The sequence below is a fragment of the Stigmatopora argus genome, chromosome 19, assembly GCF_051989625.1.
Source record: "Stigmatopora argus isolate UIUO_Sarg chromosome 19, RoL_Sarg_1.0, whole genome shotgun sequence".
Taxonomy (NCBI): domain Eukaryota; kingdom Metazoa; phylum Chordata; class Actinopteri; order Syngnathiformes; family Syngnathidae; genus Stigmatopora; species Stigmatopora argus.
In genome coordinates this window covers 12,467,441-12,486,560 of record NC_135405.1, presented here as the reverse complement: position 1 = coordinate 12,486,560, position 19,120 = coordinate 12,467,441, and the positions used below count along the sequence as shown (strand labels likewise).

The 19,120-nt window shown below is 42.1% G+C and overlaps 1 long non-coding RNA gene across 1 annotated transcript in view; it reads left to right on the top strand.

Moving 5' to 3' along the window:
- Positions 1-16,246, top strand: part of LOC144064906 (uncharacterized) — a 102,663-nt gene extending 86,417 nt beyond the window's left edge. The window contains exons 7-10 of the long non-coding RNA XR_013296925.1: positions 1,564-1,589; positions 8,481-8,574; positions 13,368-13,562; positions 16,120-16,246. This is a non-coding gene — a long non-coding RNA (uncharacterized LOC144064906). The remainder of the gene's footprint in view (positions 1-1,563; positions 1,590-8,480; positions 8,575-13,367; positions 13,563-16,119) is intronic.
- The last annotated feature ends 2,874 nt before the right edge of the window (positions 16,247-19,120 follow it).

Genomic DNA, 19,120 nt, shown 5'->3' with positions numbered 1-19,120 from the left:
TTCCACTTCTCGTTAAGATTCCAAACGAGGACAACCTCCTCCTTGCCTGGTCATAAAAAGGAAAGCCAAATTTAATTTATTACATATAATATAATTTATACCATTATACACAGACACAGTTAGTAGCGTTATTAGTAATTTTAGGTTCCAATGCCCATTTACAGCTAAAATATAACAGGAAATTTCAGGATTTTGGGGGGGAGTGGCTTCGTCCTATCACTAAAACAGTCGATGATTATTTAACTATGTAAATAATTTATTTTTCAGCTCTCATTCCCATTCAGTACCTAAATTTGTGCATTTTTAAAAGTCAGTACATCCGCAACTACTGCCACCTGTGGGTGTGGAGCTGTTTTTTTTTTTTTTTTTAAATCTATATATTTCTATTTCTCTTCCCATTTTGTTTCCTCTGCTTGTATCCTCTGGGGTTGTTTGTGTTTGTTAACACGCAAGTCAAGGCATCCGTCTGGCGCACTATTTCCGAGGCCGCGTGACAAAAGAATCAATTTGTCCGCTCTTCTCCGGGGCCGCAGTTCAGCACTTTAGCAGCCAATTGGCCTGACACTCATTACCTGACTAATAAATCAACGGCGGCGCAGCCACTCAATGAATTACTCGGCGGCGGCGGCGGCGAACCCCTAACCGACTCGTGTTCCCTTGCGTGGAAAATAAGCATATGTTGAAGAAAATGAGCCCGTAAAAAGCATTTCGCCGGCGCGAGTGTGTTGTTTGGCTCCTTCCCAGCGGCCGGCCAATCGGCCGAGGCGCTGCCGTTGGAGACGTGGCCTTTCCGCCCTCGTAAAGAAAGCGTAAAACACACTTTGCGCTCCCATAAAGCGACTTGCCGAGGTGAGATTTATGTGGCCTTTCCGCGGGTCCAAGTAGGAGAGTGACGCTGTCCTCAAAATGGCAGTATATTTATAAAGCTGTTCGTTAACGTTGAAAGTGGGAGGGCTGGCAGCGACGGAGTTCATTGATGATCGTTTAGAAGCACTTTTATTTTAGCACGTGAAAGTATTAAGTGTTGACTTTGACAGACATCTAGTTTGTCAGGACCGATTTAGATTATTATTTGAAGCCGATATTCACTTGCAGTAAAAGTTTAAAAATTGTTGTAACATTTTTGAGCAATGTTTATGTGCCTATTTCACTCAACAAATCCATTCCTAGCTACAACTATATTGAAAATACTTAGTTTTAAGTTCACATTTTTCAAATGTTTGACGCCGAATGTCCCAGTCAAAATGGATTGGACGTCAATAACAACCAATTTGTGAAACTGACTGCATGAAAAAATTCATAGATAAGAAATAATGGCAAATCAGTATCAAGGATAATAAATAGTATCCCAAATAGAAATGTTACAAAATAAATGAACATGCAATAATAAAAACCTGCATTTTGCAATGACATTTTTATCTATTCACATGCATTCGTGATCATGCAAAGTTTTTACTACACGTCTCAAAACAATGGCTTGTGAAAATATGATTGTCAGTAAATCATGGCTTCTTGTAAAAAATGAAATTAACCATGATTTATCTTTCTTTTTTTTTCTTGCAGTGCAAGTCAACATAATGAAGCATCGGGTAAGTGCACAAATTTCCACACCGCTACACCTGCATCAACAACAGCTGTTATACTTTACTTTCTACTTTTTTTTCTGTGTCGGGTGTTGTGAGGCAGAAACAATTACCAACAAAAATGATATGTCTATAGAATAGCAACACATTGTGTGAGTGACACGTGTCAGACCGGCACAGACCGGCCCTCCAGCGTTCGCGTCTGCTTCGCCATTTTTTTTTCCTCTCTCGCTCGCGCTTCAAACGAAAGGCAGAGAGACCACTCGCTACCCCGGTGGTCTCTCCGCCGTTTCCTACCTGGCGTCCCGTCGTAATGTTTGTTTAAGTCGTACATTTTTCAAAATGGCCGCACAAGTACAGAGAATAAATTCAGGCCTTTGCGTAGGCACCTTTATTTTTTTTATTTTTTGTTTTATCACTCATTTATTTATTTTAAATTGAAATTAAACAGACTCGCCCCAAAGTAATGCTGCAACCTAAAACTATACAGTGCTAGCAGCAGCACACTTTAATTTAACCATATCATATTATTTATTAATACTGCTGACTTTTGGTTTTGAATTTGAGGAAGGCTCCAAGGTAATTTAGCTTAATATTGTTATTAGTAAATGAATTAATATTGATATTGGAACAAATTCTGTTCTCTGTCTCTTATGTGGATTTTTTACATTGCTATTTTCAATTGTAGCGCATGGTTTAGTCACTTATGGTTGGCAGGGAGAGACAATTTAGGACATCTTGAGGCATTTTGGTAAAAGTACTTTGGCATATTTGTAATCCAATCAATGTATTTACTCCGCACAATGTGCATCGCAGGAACTATTTATGGTATTTATGGTAATTATGGCGGCAAAGAAAGTTTTGTGCATTGTTATTTCCTGTGTAGGGGGATAAAGAATATATGCATTTGATTATCGTCCATCGCGCAACAGTCCAATTGACAGTCCGCAAAAAAAACACCTACGTCGCTTCCTCACTCTGTGATGAAACCCGTTTTTTTCCGCAGTCTGTGTGCGAGAAAAAGGTAAATGTGTGTTTTTATGGAATGGACAGATAAGAAGATCCATTGCGGAGCCAGCAGGCTTGCCGCTGATTAGCATAGCTTAGCTCAAAGCGGCGAATGGCTTACCCCTCCCAAAAAAAACAAAAAAAAAATGAAAAAATGTAGCCAGCAGTCTCTCTCAACGCTCACTAATTAACATCTTTCATCTATTTAGTGGCGTTGGTGCAAAAAAAAAATAAACGTACCAAAAATTATATTTTGGAGCGTTCAGGGGTGCTCAGCGAGCGGCTGAGAACCCCGAAAGATAAAGCCCGCTACGTTATCGGCGTTTTGGCGGGCGCACATCAAACGCGGGAGATACACGGTGTTAATTAGGAGCTGAAAGGCGGGCTAGCGAGGCGGCTAGCACCGGCGCTAACGCGGGTAAACGTCTCGCGGCTGCCTTCTTTGGGAGTTTAAACGCATTTAGAGTAAAAAAAAAAAAAAAAGATGGAGGACGCAGTTGTCACCCACAAAAATAAACGCTAGTCATTTTGTTAGCATAGTTCTACTTTTTGCGACAATTAGAGAAAGTATGCTGCAAAAAATAGGAACGTAATAAATAAAAACAATAACCTGAGTAGCTAAGGTTATAATATAGGCAAAATATTAACTCATTGTCTGCCATTATGACTGACTCACTTGAAAAAAATGCGTCCAAATATTGTGTTGTCATGGCTGCCGCTTGGAGAGCTAGCTCACGCTGCGCTGAACTACTTAAGCGACGGCGTCTTTTCTTTTTGTCGAGATGCGCGTAACCGGCCGCGTACACGTGCACGCCGGCCGCATTTGCATATCTAGAAAGTATTTCCTGGTAAGTGGAGCGGCAGGCATTTCTCGGGAGAGGCACGCACACGCGGGTAGATATTTTTATTTAAAAAAATAAAGGAGAACAAAAGAGAACATCTTTCCCGAGCCGCCTCGTTCAAAGGCAAACTTTGGGGGTGCCGTCGACAAGGGAGAACAAAAAAAACATGCAAACGTCTCCGTCCGCTCACACGCGCTAACGTTTAGCCGTCCGTTGGGAGGTCAGAGGTCAGGATTTATGAGTCCCTCGAGGCATGGGCACGGTTAAGCTGGTGTTGACATGACCTCCGACCTCAAGCCGTCGTTGGTGTCAAGTTCACCGTCGATATTTGAAGGCTTAACTAAATTAGCGCACTAAAAAAAATTCGCCGTTGTATGTATCGCTTCTTCTGTAGCATCTGACCTTTCACTCTTTCCATGTGTCACACGCGTGTGCTAATTTTTTTTTCCAACGTATAAGTGATGGTGATGGATGAATGCCTCGCCATGTAATTAGCGTGACAACGGTCGCCGATCGGCCCACTTTGCGGCATGATAAATAACATAAATGGAAGAAAAATTTAAAAAAAAACGTCTGATGGTCAAACCCCGAAAATACTTTAAGAAGTTGTAGTTTTTTTTTTTTTAATGCTAAATTTAAGTACCATATTTTCTGGACTATAAGTTCCGCTTTCGTCATTGTTTTGCTCAAGTATGACTTTTTACCCTCAACCACATGTGTCAAAGTGGCGGCCCGGGGGCCAAATCTGGCCCGCCGCATCATTTTGTGTGGCCCGGGAAAGTCAATGATGAGTGCCGACTTTCTGTTTTAGGGTCAAATTAAAATGAAGAGTATAGATGTATTTTAAATTTCCTGATTTTCCCCCTTTTAAATCAATAATTGTCATTTTTTAATGCATTTTTCTGTGTATTTAGTTCAAAAATCATTTTGTAAAATCTAAAAATAAATTTAAAAAAAAGCTCAAATAAACATTGTTTTAGATCTATAAAAAAACTGAATATTCAGGGCTTTTAATCCAGTTCTTTTAATCCATAAATCTAAATATTATATCTAAAATGGCCCACATAAAATCAAGTTGACGTTAATGCGGCCCGCGAACCAACCTGAGTCTGACACCCCTGCCCTAAACCATAGTCTTTATGTTTTTTAGGCCTATAATTATCTGAAAATCTTCAGATTTATTTATTTAGCCTGTTGTTGTGCATTTTATTATTATAACTTGAACGTCCTTCTTCTCGTCCATGTTTAGCTCACCAGCACATTTTTAGACACCGTCCCGCTGCTCTTTTTTTTTCCCCCCATCCTCTCGCCGTTTCCACGAAATCTCGGGCTCGGCCGCTTCGGTACATAGTTGCGTGACGCCTGTCAATCAAGCGGCCAATCCCTATTACCTGTAATGACATGATTGGCTCGCTTCGACTTTTACGGGGAACCTTCTGGTCCTTTTTTTTTTTCTTCCCTCCCCTTCTTTTAATTAAAAGATGGTTGGGTGGCAAAGCGCGCTGGGGTGACGCACTCGCAGAGGTTGTGGCCGCGGGCGGGGGACGGTGGGGGGGACGGTTTTCGGATGGGGACGGAGGGGAAAGCGCCATCCAGGAAAAACATTGTTAATTACGCTTGACAGGTATCTATTAAAGTGCATTCTTCGACCTAGGAGGCCCGCTCATATTTTGGGCCATCCAAACTGATGGCCCATTCGATAAAAGTTAAGAAAGTTTGCCACCATATTTTATGCATGATATTCTATATTCTTCTGGCATGTGACATATTTATGCACAGCTGTCCGTCCGTCGTGTTATTTGATTGACAGTTAAGAAGGGGTGTGTGGTTTTCAACAGTTCATTTTAGAGGGTTTACAGACTTTTTTTTTTTTACATACGTTAAAGTCAGGCGGTGTTTTTGCCACATTTATGTTTGTGCTTTTGATAAATGTAGATTTTTTTTAAACCTCACCTGGTTTTTGAGAAATTTATAGATTCATTAGATAGGAGCAAAAAAATGTTAATGTTTCAACAGTCTAAGGTATTAGGTTTATAATACTTAGGCTAGAAAACTTTTGAACAAAAGTAATATCAAACAGAACATAAGGTTACAATTTGTTTAGGTGAAATTTTCTGTGGTGTGTTTACAGTAATCCCTCGAATATCGCGGTTAATGTAGACCAAACATGGCCGTGATCATTGAAAAATCGCAAAGTAGGGTCACCCCTATTATAACTTTTTTTTCTTGTAGCTTTAGTGGCTTCCGCTTGCTTACAAGTTTCAGCGTGGATTTTCACATTTTTATGAACTTTTTACAAAATAATAATTAATAGCCAAGTAGTGAATTCGCAATAAGTGAAGACGCGATCATCGAGGGATTACTGTATACCAAAGTCATATTGAAAATACATTTGAAAAGTGCTAACATGAACTTTGTTTGGCGTTTAGAAGGTTTCGTGTGGTCTATTGCTAAATGGGGAACTTTAGGCACGTTTTATCTAATGGACAGATTTCTTAATTTTTAATTTTTTTGTTCCTCTTTTCCACGCGAATCAGACTCGGCCACTTGAGTGCAAAACGTCGCCATTGTGTCTTCGGAAGGCTGAAATCTCATCCGAGAGCGTAACGCGTTTTTCTGCCCCTTCAAGCGGCGTCTATAGACAAATCAGGCTAATCAAATGCACAGAATCATAAAGCAAGATGTTTTTTTTTGTTTTTTTTTAATTGGTTATTCAAGACTCCTTTTCGCCATTAGCTCAACGAGCACTCCGGCGTCTCCTCGCCAACTTTGTTCGCCACAATGGCCCAGTGATTGTAATCACACACTTGATTTTACAACCCGGCAGGTGAAACGTGAAAGGGAGGCATCTGATTGGGCGGGACCCAAGGAAGGGCTCATCTGTCTGCTCTCACGGACGGACTGATATATGGCGACCGATCTTACTCTTGTGGGGGAATTTTTCCTTCTTTTTTTAAACTTGCCCGGGGCCTTTTTGGCGTGGCGTCTGCGGATTCCGAGTAAAATGAACGTGCGTTTGAAGATGATGAATGACACAAAAGTCGTCAATTATCGTCATATCGCTGCTGGAAATAATGAGGGTTTACGCGGTAGTCTACAGTAAAAGAACCACACAGGATTTGGACGAAGCAAAATTGGCTTTTATCTTTTCACACAACTGTCATTTAGACATTCTTACCTGTCAACTTTGGTGTTTTTCACGTATTTTATATGTTTTTTGATCATTTCAAATGGTGTACGCCGTATGACAAATTTAGCACGGGATTTTTTTAAGTACATTTTTGTAAAACTGATCTCGTTTTACCCATTTCAGCGCTAATCCGGATCGTCTCGGTCACCGGTAGCAGAAAATGTCATTGTGAATTGCTAATATTGTCACAAATCCGCCTTTTCACTGTATAAATATAGCACGTCAGCAAGCAATGTACCCAGACAGTCATACAGCGACAACTACAAAATCTTGAATTGAGTGCACCGACTGATTAAGCACCCCGTCCGTCCATTTTGGAGAACATTTTAGACTTTAAAGTGCGCCCTTTTTTTGTGTTTAAATCGTTTAATAAGGGGAATTGTCAACATTAATAAGGGGAGCAACTGTGTGCAATGTATGTTGAATTTTGGGCCAATTTTTAAGATCAACAAGGCTTTATTGTTGAAAAGCAGATAAGACTTTTTATTGTTTAATCTTGGCAGACAAATGTCAGAGTGCCCTAAAGGTCAAAGTCACCTTAAACCTCGTAATGGCAGAGAATCCATTTTCCAACCCTCCAAAAAGCAAATGATCTAATTATATCACTAAGCTAAGTATAACAAGTTGTCGCGTCACTTAAACTTGATTATTTCATAAGGAGAACGCACGCACGCGCACCTGCTTCGCTCGGATATATAATAATATCCTTGGCTAGAAATGGCAACAAGAAAAGAATATCTTTCACCATTTTTGGGGGGTTAGAAACAGGTTTTTTGGCGACAGCAACCCACGTTTTACTGCTGATTACTCAAAAAAAAAAACAGAAAAAGCGAGAAAGGTCAAGGTCTATTTTTCCGGCGCTAATATTGTAGCAGAACAAGAAATAGTTTGGTCAACGCCAAATGATTTTAACAGTGCGAAATGGCGGTTTTAGCATTGGGCTACCTTGTTGATACACCTGGCGCCTGGCGGGGCCCCAAGGGGGAATATTTGATACAACATGTAACGCTATCAGGACAAACTTGTGCATGCTTTGGGCCGTAGGCGCTAACCGTAAGGAGAAAAAAAAAGAGAAAAGAAGAAGAAAAAAAAAGGGCAGTGACTGTTTTTCTGCCTCCGGCCCGAGTTTTGCCTTTTTTGGCCCATGCCTTTGTGATTTATTGTTTTTTTTTGTTATGTTGCATTATGTACGTTGCCGATTGGACTTTGCGATCCGCCCACTTTGTATTCAAAGGTTACATTTTATTTTGTAACTGGATAAATGTTTGATTCACCTTTCATTCATTTCTATTTTCCAGTAAGTGTATTGCATTTTTTTTAATTATATCTTTATTTCATCCCGTATTTGCGAAATTTCTTGTTTGCAGTAGCAAGACACAGAAGACATTGTAGACCTAGTTAAAAAAAATAAAGATTTGATGAAATGATAAATTATAACCACATATAAACCAAATTCCTGCTGTTATTTACCCGTAATACATTCATTGACTAACTATTTAGTGTTGAGAAATAATTATAAGCAATCCGAATTCTAATTATTGAACAAAACAAAGGGCAAAATAACGAATATTCAATTACAACTTGCTCTCCAACGACCAAATGTGTTCTTTTTTTGTGTGTTGTTACTCACACCTGGCTTAATTTTCTCGCCCTTTGTCTCCGTCTGCATTCCTGGCAGGCGCAAGCCGACAATTAAGCGTGCGCCCGATGCACAAAGTCAGGCCGCATTCACCCCGACGGTCCGGTTTTCCCCGAGCCGTGACTCTTAATTGGCAAGGGAGCCGATGTCCGCTTGAAGGCGGCTGTCAAAAGTGGGAGCGTCTGACGTGGCCTTTTGTTTTTGTTTTTTTTTGGCAGGCAAAGCGGCGCTTCCTGTACCGACCAGTCCGTTGTATAACCGGGCCAGCGGCGATGACAAAAAGGACCCGCGTGGAAAAGTCGGCATCATATAGTAAGTAAGTAGTACAGTAAACGTATATTACCAACTCAGTGCTGCCATGTTTTGACACCACTTGGTAGTAATTTGGACTTGTGTCGTGTACACAATCACTTCAAAACCGACCCTAGTGACGTTTCCAAGAGTCCAGTTTGTCAAATATGAATAATAAATTTCATTTGACCAGCTAGCTACCTAGCGAAAAATAGTCACCAGTTTAATTTTTGCGATTATTTAATTATTCCGATCTAGCCTTGCATCAAAACTAACTAAAGAGTAGTTTTTTTGTATTTGATATTTTCTTAGCATTTATTTCAAATACATTTGGAAACAGTTGCATTAATATTTTATATTAATATGTATTAATATTCAGATGAACCTGGAGAAGGCACTTTACCCATATAACACGTTCAGTACCATTGATAAGTTTTTATTCTTCTACTCGGAATTTAAATGCTTGTGTCATTAGACCGATGTCCATTAGGGATTAAAAATCTGTCTTTAATGGCCAGTATGTACAAACCTGTCAACCTCTGCCGATAACTGCCCTTATAAAGGATTATGATTCCCCTTACAAACCCCAAAAAAAACCTTACAAACACTGTACGAGTCGTACGGTGTTTGTAAGGTTTTTGGGGGGTTTGTAAGGGGAATCATAATCATTTATAAGGGCAGTTATCGGCAGAGGTTGACAGGTATGTATGTATGTTGTTGAGAAAATTTCCCCCGTACGACATTTATAAACTTAACTAACTATCAGGACAAATGTCCTCTGCATATCCACAGTTAAGGTCCTTGGCAAGACCCCTCTGGGATGTAAAAAAACCATCTGACTTTACTTCCAATGAACGATAAACTGAAAAATCGTGCCAGCGTCGACTCTCGCCTTGAAAAGTCGATTGACTCGTAGCTCAATCTCACAGTTGGGAAAAAGCTAACCCTCCCTCGCGTAAAACTCGTTCCCGATAGAAACATCCGTCACCTGGACACCGTCGGAGGCCGAGGGTCAGCCGTAGCCGGCGCTAACTTGCATCAAAGCGCACGTAACGTACGTACGTGTAAATCTCCTGGATTAGAAGAGCGTAGCGAGAGGATAGAGCCCCCCCAACCCAACCCATCGGTGGCTGGCACGGCCACCGCCGCCGCCTCCTCCTCGGCACCAGCGAGTTTTTAATGCATCCCATTTAAGTTTAATTACTCCAATCTCGGCGAGGGCACACAGGAAGAAAAGGCCCGGGCGTTTGTGCCGAGCAGATTACCCCACCGGCCTGCCAAGTCGGCCGCGCGCTGCATCCTAAGATAGAATTCAAATTCAAATGCGGGGCTAAAGAAAGTGCAGCTGTCACCCCTCTGGCCTGCGAAGCCCCAACCAGATCAAAGATGAGCTGTCCTCCTCCCCTGCCTGCGTAAAAATGAGCTGTCCTGACCGTGCCAGTGTCTGGTCCCCCCGGGGCGCCTAATCCTCCTCTCCCGACGCCACACTGACAGTCGGAATAAAGGCGTTAAACCCCGCAAAATAATTACCAATTAAAACGGATGGAGAAGTCATCAGGTAGAAAGAAGGCTGCTTCTGCCGAGGCTTTTCTTCGTCTTCTTCTCCTTCTTCTCCTTCGTCCGTGCCAAGAACAACCTGTGCTAGCTAGCGCCTTTACGGCTGAGTGACCTTACAGAGTCCTATCGCGGCGGCAACAGACTTCTTGGATGTCGCGGGAAGTTTCTTACCGCCCACGACCCCCGGAGAAGAAGAAAAATAAATATATAAATAGGGCCAAGTTTCCCAAGGGGAGAACTTGTTTAATCTCCTACCTGGCTGGATACGCGCTCTTGATTGGCTTACGTTGACAACTTGAAGGATATCGGCTACGACTTAGTGTAGTCGACGCCGTTTACGTGTTGCTTAGACGGACCTTATCTTGATGGATCTGCTTCTGGAAGTTAAAGTGGCAACTCGAAACCAAACCGCCAATGTGTTTGACTTTTTCCAACTGCCATTTTCGACTTCAACAGCGAAGGCGGACTTGCGTGCCGTCACGTATTTGCCTTTGTCTGCGAAGCCGAGTTGAACCCGGGAGCGGGAAGCAGAAAACCAGAAAAATAACCGTACCCATGATTTAAAAACTAGGACAAAGTTAACAAAATAAAAATTAAACTCACCAATGAATAGAACCCCCCCACACCCCCAAACGTCTCTGTCTCCCGTCGGCGAAATCTGCCCAATTTTAGTTCGATTAAACACATTTTATTACTATTAAACCACTAGTTATGTGTTACTTTGTTAATAGATGGCGAATTAGAAGAAATACAACATTTTTTCCAATCCAATATCCTGTTTTTGGTGTTTTTTCAGAGGGGCTGGAACCAATTCATTTGTTTTCCATTCATTCCAATGGAAAACGCCCGCTCGAGTTACGAGAATCTCGTCATACGAGCTCAGTCTCGGAACGGATTACGATCGTATGTGGAGGTACCACTGTACTGAGATTTCCCAAAGTCACCCGACCCCCGTCCTAATTGACGCCGTCGTAGCCACCTCGCCGTGGATAGGCAAGTCTCTCTCGACGTTCTAATGTGCCGAGAAGCACTCCGACATCAGGTGGCCTTGGAGCACAAAAGGCGGCGTAGAAGAGCCCAGGCCTCAAAATCCGTGGCGGTCGGTGATTGCGCTCCGATAAAGACACCTTCTTTTTTCCCCCCCGTATGCACGCATTGGTGTTTGTCCTTCAAGCGGCAATTATCCAACAATGTCGTCAAAAGGCTGCGGACTTATTGCGCTCCGCCAACGACGTTTCTAAAGTGGGCTTTCTAATGAAGATGGCCCCGGAGGCCTTGCATGGCTTTTATAGGCAAATCATTTGCTTTTGTTTTCTTTGTGATCAAAATTGGCCTTCCGCCTTAAAGATGCTCAAATGTCGGGCTATCCAGCCAAATGCAAATGAAGGGAGAACGCTTTGGATTGGCTGTTGGAAATAATGCAAATGATCTGTCGGCGGGGTCAAACTGACGCAAACGAGAGGTTTTCAAGTTACATTTGTCCTTTTTGTCTATAGTTAACTACGGGTCAAAGGTCAAAACTGATGGGAGTGCTAATGGCAAAACTATCTTTCACGTAAATAACTTCTGTTTTAGGTAGAATTAAGTTCAGCTTTACGTAAGCCAGTCTCATTTTCAGAGTAATGCTTTTTACTTTTTTTTTTTTATTGACTTATGACCCCTATTTTTATAATTTACACTTTGCGTTTCGGAACTGAACTTTTTAATTACGTTAGCCCCTAAAAAAACGTTTTTTTTGCTGTTTGCCTTAATCAGATTAAATCACAATTTTGACAAAACAGCTTCACAAATCAACATTGTTTTACGGATCTTTTAACACATAGCGTGGTTATGTCTTTTTCCATTCATTCATCATTTGTGCTTCCTTTGACTTTTCCACTTTGCTTTGCTTCCAAATGTTGTTATTGTTTTATGCCGAGCTCGTATTGATGTGCCGAAATTTGTCGCGGCCGTGCCTCCTATTCAATAACGACCAGTTGACTTTTGACAACTTTTTGGTTCTGCCGCATTAGGCTCGGGGAAAATAAAAATAAACTGCAATAATGCACTGCTTAAAATCTTTTCTAATCAATAATTAGACGTGGTTGGGCTTTCAATCAGTTTCTTGAGCCCTTAAACGTCTTTTAATGCGCCACGCATCAAAGTGGTCGACGCTCCACTGATTTTGTCTTGATTGCATCAAAACATGACATTTATCCCGCGCCTGTTTGCGCCCCAAATCCCGAATTAAAAGGCCCTCTTCCCGCTGGCGAGTGTTTATACAGATTGGAGACACGGCGGAGTTTGCCAGTCCGTCGCCAGCTGCAGCAAAGCTGCTCGGCGACTTGGTCCGACGATTAATGGCGCTCGAGTCTCGCCTGTGAAAGTTGAGTAGGGGGAAAATGTTTGTGGGTGAGCAGATTAAATCCAGAAGATGCAGCTCAAAAAATAAAAAAATACATTTTCATTGGCTGCCATTGACGATTCTGAAATTTTGAAACTCGATTTTATTTTTTTTGCATGATTGTGTGGGTCTTGTTTGTCTTTATTCAGCTACGAACTGCCATTGTGTTGTTGTGTCATCGTAATTAACTGACATTTATTCCGTATTTTCTCCACTAGAACTTCTACTTATTTCATAGTTTGACTGTTATGTTGTTATTTTGGCATTTATATGTGTAAAACAATAATTTTGAGCAAGGGTGTCAGACTCTGTTTCATGTGGGCCGGACCATTTTAGATAAAATATTTAGATATTTTTTTATATATGGATTAAAAGCCCTGAATATTCAGTTTTTTATAGATCTAAAACAATGTTTATTTTACCTTTTTTTATATATATTTTTAGATTTTACAAAATGATTTTTGAACTAAAAACACAGAAAAATGGATTAAAAAATTACAATTATTGATTTAAAAGGGGGAAAATCAGGAAATTTAATATACATCTATACTCTTCATTTGAATTTGATCCTAAAACAGAAAGTCCGCACTCATGATTTACTTTCTCGGGCCGCACAAAATGATGCGGCGGGCCAGATTTGGCCCCCGGGCCGCCACTTTGACACCTGTGATTTAGAGAGCTTTCTCAGGCTAGCTCTTGTTGCTTTACTTTGCAAAAAGAGCCATATAGACAACATAGCAGAGAACTTAAAATATATTTCTATCGGTTGTGTGCCTGCTTGCTTGCGATATTACATGTAGAATGTCATTGGGTGGACTTTTTACAAGGTTGCCGTCCAAAAAAAACGATACTCATCTTTCCTCTCCGTGTGTAGGTGAAGCTTTTGGGCACGGGAAGGAGATGTCACCTTGCAATAAGTGGATTAAACGTTGGCCCGTCAGCCGCCAATGCGCCGTAATCGGAGACGATGCTTTGACAAGCGTGCCATCAAAACGGATACTGAGCCCCCGACAAGTTCCACCTATAAATTGATCCAGGAAAAAAAGATTAAAACACCCACACCAGCCAGGTAAACAGAGTTTACGCGTTAGCTTTATAGCACGCCGCGCGCAGTACTGTAAATATGCGACGCTGTGCCCGCCAGGCACATTTTAATGAGGGGGTTAAAGGTAAGCGAGTAGAAGTTGAAGAAAAAAATGAGACTTCCTATAGAATCTCGCGGCTGCACCAGGTCCAACCAGGTTGCAACGACAAACACGCCCAGAGTACTTAGCCATCGGACATTCTGGCACGCCGTCACGGGACAAAAGATGAGTCGTATCAGCGATGCAAAACGTCCCTCGGGTAACGACTCATCACGCGAATACCAGCGTCGCTGCAAGGCTGACGAGGCGAGGCGAGGCTGAGCTGCTTGGAACTGTAACTCTCGTTGACCCCGTAACGCTTCCTGCAAACTTTGTTGATTACGCGAGAAGGAATCTTGACTTTTTTAGTGTAAAGACTTTCGTTTTTTTGAACAATTGGAATTTTAAAGTTGTAAAGACATGTTTTTGGGACAATTGGAGTCGTACAGCAGCGAGTTTTCAAGCACAAACTCAATTGTTACTCGTTAATTTTCATATATAAGGCGCACCGGATTATGAAGACTTTCACGCAAATTTACTTGATTACGTGAGAACGAATCTTGACTTTTTTGGGTGTAAAGACTTGTTTTTTGGAATGTTTTTTGACAATTGGAGTCTTACAGCACCGGGTTATCAAGCACAAATTCAATTGTACGTGTTTATTTTCATATATAAGTCGCACCTGATTATGAAGACCTTCGCGCAAAGTTTGTTGATTACGTGAGAACTAATCTTGACTTTTTTTTGTGTAAAGAGTTTTGTTTTTGGGAATGTTTTTCTACAATTGGAGTCTTACAGAACCGGGTTATCAAGCACGAACTCAATTGTATGTGTTTATTTTCACATATAAGGCGCACCTGATTATGAAGACCTTCGCGCAAACTTTGTTGATTACATGAGAACGAATCTTGACTTTTTTTAGTGTAAAAACTTTAGTTTTTTGGAACGTTTTTTGGACAATTGGAGTCTTACAGCACCGGGTTATCAAGCACAAACTCAAATTTACTCATTTATTTTCATATATAAGGCGCACCGGATTACGAGGACCGTTACTGTGTATCAATGAAGCGGTCTGGTAATAGGACACAAGTACATAGGAGTGTCCTTGTATTTAAAAGCGTCTTTAGTAGTAGTTTAAGTGTAGACACAGGACAAAGACGCAGGTCGCCCATGAAGGGATTTGGCAGAGAAGACGGTCAAGGTGGAATCCCTTTTCTGCGTGCTGTCAAAGCGGAGATTAACTTGTCAAAATGGAGGTCCGAGTCCAGACTTTTGAGTGGATGTTCCCCTCCGTCTGATCTTCCTGGCGAACGCTAATAGCGTTGGCTCAAAAGGCCCAGCGCGAAAACAGGGGGAGGGCCATCTTGGGCTTTAGGATCGCTTTACCTGGATTCGGCAGCGCGGCGCTGGTGGATTAGCGCCCGCCAGGGGCCTGGTGTCTCACTCCCGTTGGTTTTGGGACATATCTATTTAGTTTGAGAATATTGAAAAAGGGTGCCTTACAATCATAAGGTCAGTGTTTGATAAGTCTTCTTCCCTTAAGCAATTGAGGTTGTGAATTGTTTTGTAATGAAGCCACGTTGTGTAAGATGGAAGCGCCCATGCCACAATCAAAAGCGTCTTCTTACTCAATCGACTAATGATGAAAGAAAAGAACTAGGGCCTGCTAATTATCTTTTCAGGCCCGAGCCAGAGACCAATCCACCTGGTCGGCGTTCCACGAAAAGCATCTAGGTCAGGAATTTCCACGGCCAGGGGTGCATTCCGCCACTCCTAGAACCTATGCACGTTGGTTGGCTACGTGCCACGCGCAAAAACAAAGCCACCTTGACAAGTCAACAGGAGTGACTCCCAATAACCTTTTTTGGCAGTGCGTGGATGTCGGGATTTTAGGACGCGTTCCGGGATCTCCTTAAAAAAAAACTAAAAACTAAAAAACTTAATGAAGTTTTTTGGTTGACTTCCAAATTTGTGCAAGTTTAGGGAAAGTCATTATTCCTTTTTTTTTAACTGAACACTAGGAGTTTTAGGCACACATTTTTTTGCAGGTTTTGATTGAATTCTGAAGTATCGAGTCTTTAAGAACAACTTTGGTTACTTGAATAGCTATCATAAAGACATGTTATCCTAAAATAAGGGCATCCTTGAATTCAGAACATTTGTCACCTTTAAATTGCAAAACACAAGTCAAAAAGTTTTAGATGAAAATACCCCAATTACTCGAAATAAGAACAACTTTTGTTACATTACAAGCTGTCATAAAGATAAATAAATGTAAACACTTTATCCAAAAAAAAGAAACAACATCCTTGAATCCAGAAACTTTGTCGCCTTTAAATTGCAAAACAGAGTTCAAAAAGTTTTACATCAAGATATTAACCTCCCAAAATATAGGTCAAATCCTGAGTTGTCCTACAAATAACTGTGTGACTTTTTGGTTGTTTATTTTTATTTATTTTTTGCACATTTTTAACAACGCTAAATTGCACTCGTCTCTTAAAGGGCCGGCGTCTCTGGAGCCAAGTGGACTCTCCGAAAGAAGTCAGCCGAAAATGGGAAAGAACACACTTTTGGCAGCCCTGCTCGGTCAAAAGCGTCAAAGCAGCGACATAAACAAGATTAGCAAAGTAAGTAAGATTTCTGCAAGCCAGGGAGCAAAAGGGAAAGAAAATCAGGGTGTCTTGGCAATGCAAAATATAAAAGAAAGAAATCAGGGTGTCTTGGTCATGCAAAATATAAAAGAAAAAAATCAAGGCGTCTTGGTCATGCAAAATATAAAAGGAAAAAAATCTGAGCGTCTTAGTAATGCAAAATATAAAAGGACAAAAAAATCTGGGCGTCTTGGTAATGCAAAATATAAAAGAAATAAATAATAAGGGCGTCTTGGTAATGCAAAATCTAAAAGAAATAAATAATAAGGTCATCTTGGTAATGCAAAATATAAAGGAAAAAAATCAGGGCGTCTTGGTCATGCAAAATAAAAAGGGAAAAAAAATAAGGCCGTCTTGGCACTGCAAAATATAAAGGGAAAAAAATCAGGGCGTCTTAGTAATGCAAAATATAAAAGGACAAAAAAATCAGGGCCTCTTGGTAATGCAAAATATAAAAGAAATAAATAATAAGGGCGTCTTGGTAATGCAAAATATAAAGGAAAAAAATCAGGGCGTCTTGGTCATGCAAAATTTCAAGAAAAAAATCAGGGCGTCTTGGTAATGCCAAATATAAATAAATAAATAACAACAAGGCCCTACCTACCCCCTTCCTCCTCCATCCCTCATGTTTTATGTATCTCGCGATCACAAGTGATTGTAAGAGAAATTAATCAATAACAAAGCCGGCGGGACGCGAGGACGACACATGCCGCCGCTCTTTGCCACCTCTGCTTCGTGCATCCATTTTGATTTGGGGGGGGGTCGGGTGAGCGGAAGGAAGGTGGGGGTGTCGATGTTGGTGTTGTTCGCCCACGTCTAGGTGAGTTATTTTTTTTTTTCCTTCTCTTTCCCCCCCCTCCCCTCCACACGCGGGAGGAGCTCCATATGGCGGGGATCAAAGGTGTCGCCGGGTGCACGGTTCTGCTTGGTCGCCAGCCACCGCCGTTAATTAGAAAACAAGATCAGAGGCAGTATTAAAATCCAATTAAGGCCGTATGAACAGATTGCCAAGTGATGTTCACTAATGCATTACTGAGCACCATGCAAATTTTAGTGGCAGCATTTGGCTTTATGTGATGTGTTTGTGTCATTAAGGCGCCGCGCGTGCTGGCGTGTTGGCGTGCGCCGGTGCGCGTGTGCGCGCGTGTGTGTTGCGTGACATTGCCTGATCTCTCGCTTGATACGCACACACACACACACACGTTGGCACACATATCTAATCTCATCCAAACAATCAGGCAAAAGCTCTGCAGGGTAACAACGCGCCGTCAGATGGGCTGATACGCCGTCTTACAATTAAAGAATAATTGGGAATGCTGAATTATTGATCCGTCATAATTGACTTCTCTCCGCGTTTGATTTGTTTGGAGAATGCGGCGGCTGCACGGGAAAATCCCACGGATTTGGATCCAGATCCGCTTCAATTTGCAACCTCCCTCTCCATCCCGCAGCCCACTCCCACAAATAAAACCTTAAGTGGACCCAAATTTCATACGCTCTTACCGTTAATCTCGACGTACGATGACACGATCATCGTATCGTTGACAAGTGTCGTTATCGTGATCGGGGCTGTATTGTATGCGATTCGGGGTGGGATGTTATTTTGTATTAAAATTGGGAATGAAACGTCCTGAGGATCGATCGATAGTGTTTAGCTAGCAAGTTTCAAGACAATCAGTGACTGGGAGCTCCAATACGGTTTGTTTCGGAATAAGCGCCGCCTATTGCCTTGCTTTTTGACTCTTGTGGGTAATAAAATCTTGATCGGAAGGGGCCCGATGGGGTCCGATTACAAAGTTAAGAGTCTACAAGAAGGACAACAAGAATGCGGACTGTAACATTCGCCGCCATTCGGAAAAATTGGAACCGAGGTGCCCTCCAATACGGTTTGTTTCGGGAATAAGCGCCTATCACCTTGCTTTTTGAATCTTGTGGGTAATAAAATCTCGATTGGAAGGGGCCCGATGGGGTCCGATTACAAAGTGAAGAGTCTACAAGAAGAACAACAAGAATGCGGACTGTAACATTCGCCGCCATTCGGAAAAATTGGAACCGAGGGGCCCTTCCAATACGGTTTGTTTCGGAATAAGCACCGCCTATCGCATTGCTTTTTGACTCTTGTGGGTAATAAAATCTTGATCGGAAGGGGCCCGATGGGGTCCGATTACAAACTGAAGAGTCTCCAAGAAGAACAATAAGAATGCGGACTAACATTTGCTGCCATTCGGAAAAATTGGAACCGAGGGGCCCTCCAATACGGTTTGTTTCGGAAAAGTGCCGCCTATCGCATTGCTTTTTGACTCTTGTGGGTAATAAAATCTCAATCAGAAGGGCCTCAATCTTTCGAATGGCTTCAAGTTGTCGTCAGCGACGGACATTGGCGTTCCTCACGTCCACGTGGGTCAAATGTAAGATGTAAGGTTGAGCGGCGCAGACAGGCGTGGAGTAAGCGAGGGCATGTGCAGCGGCGACGGCGGCGGCGGCGGAGAGTGACAAGTGGATGCAGCTGGCGGCCCGTGGCCCCTTCGCAGCCCCGAGCAGCCACATTAGGGCTGACGAGGGCTGCTAATGTGCGTCTGAATGGAGCCCCTTTTGAGACGCAAAATAGAATTCTGATTAGAAAGGCAGGAAATACACACGCGGAGTGCCGGAAATTGGTACAATGTCGAGCCGTGGCACATTTGGCAGCGTCTCAAGCTGCGTGGGGAGCAATGAGATCTTAATGAAGGCATGTGCCGCCGACACCGCGCGCACATTTGCATGTCTTTTATGGCTCTTCGCTCGCTTTCACCCGCAAGAAGAAGAAGAAGAAGAAGAAGAGGAAGACGGCGAAGACGACGGCGGAGACCAAG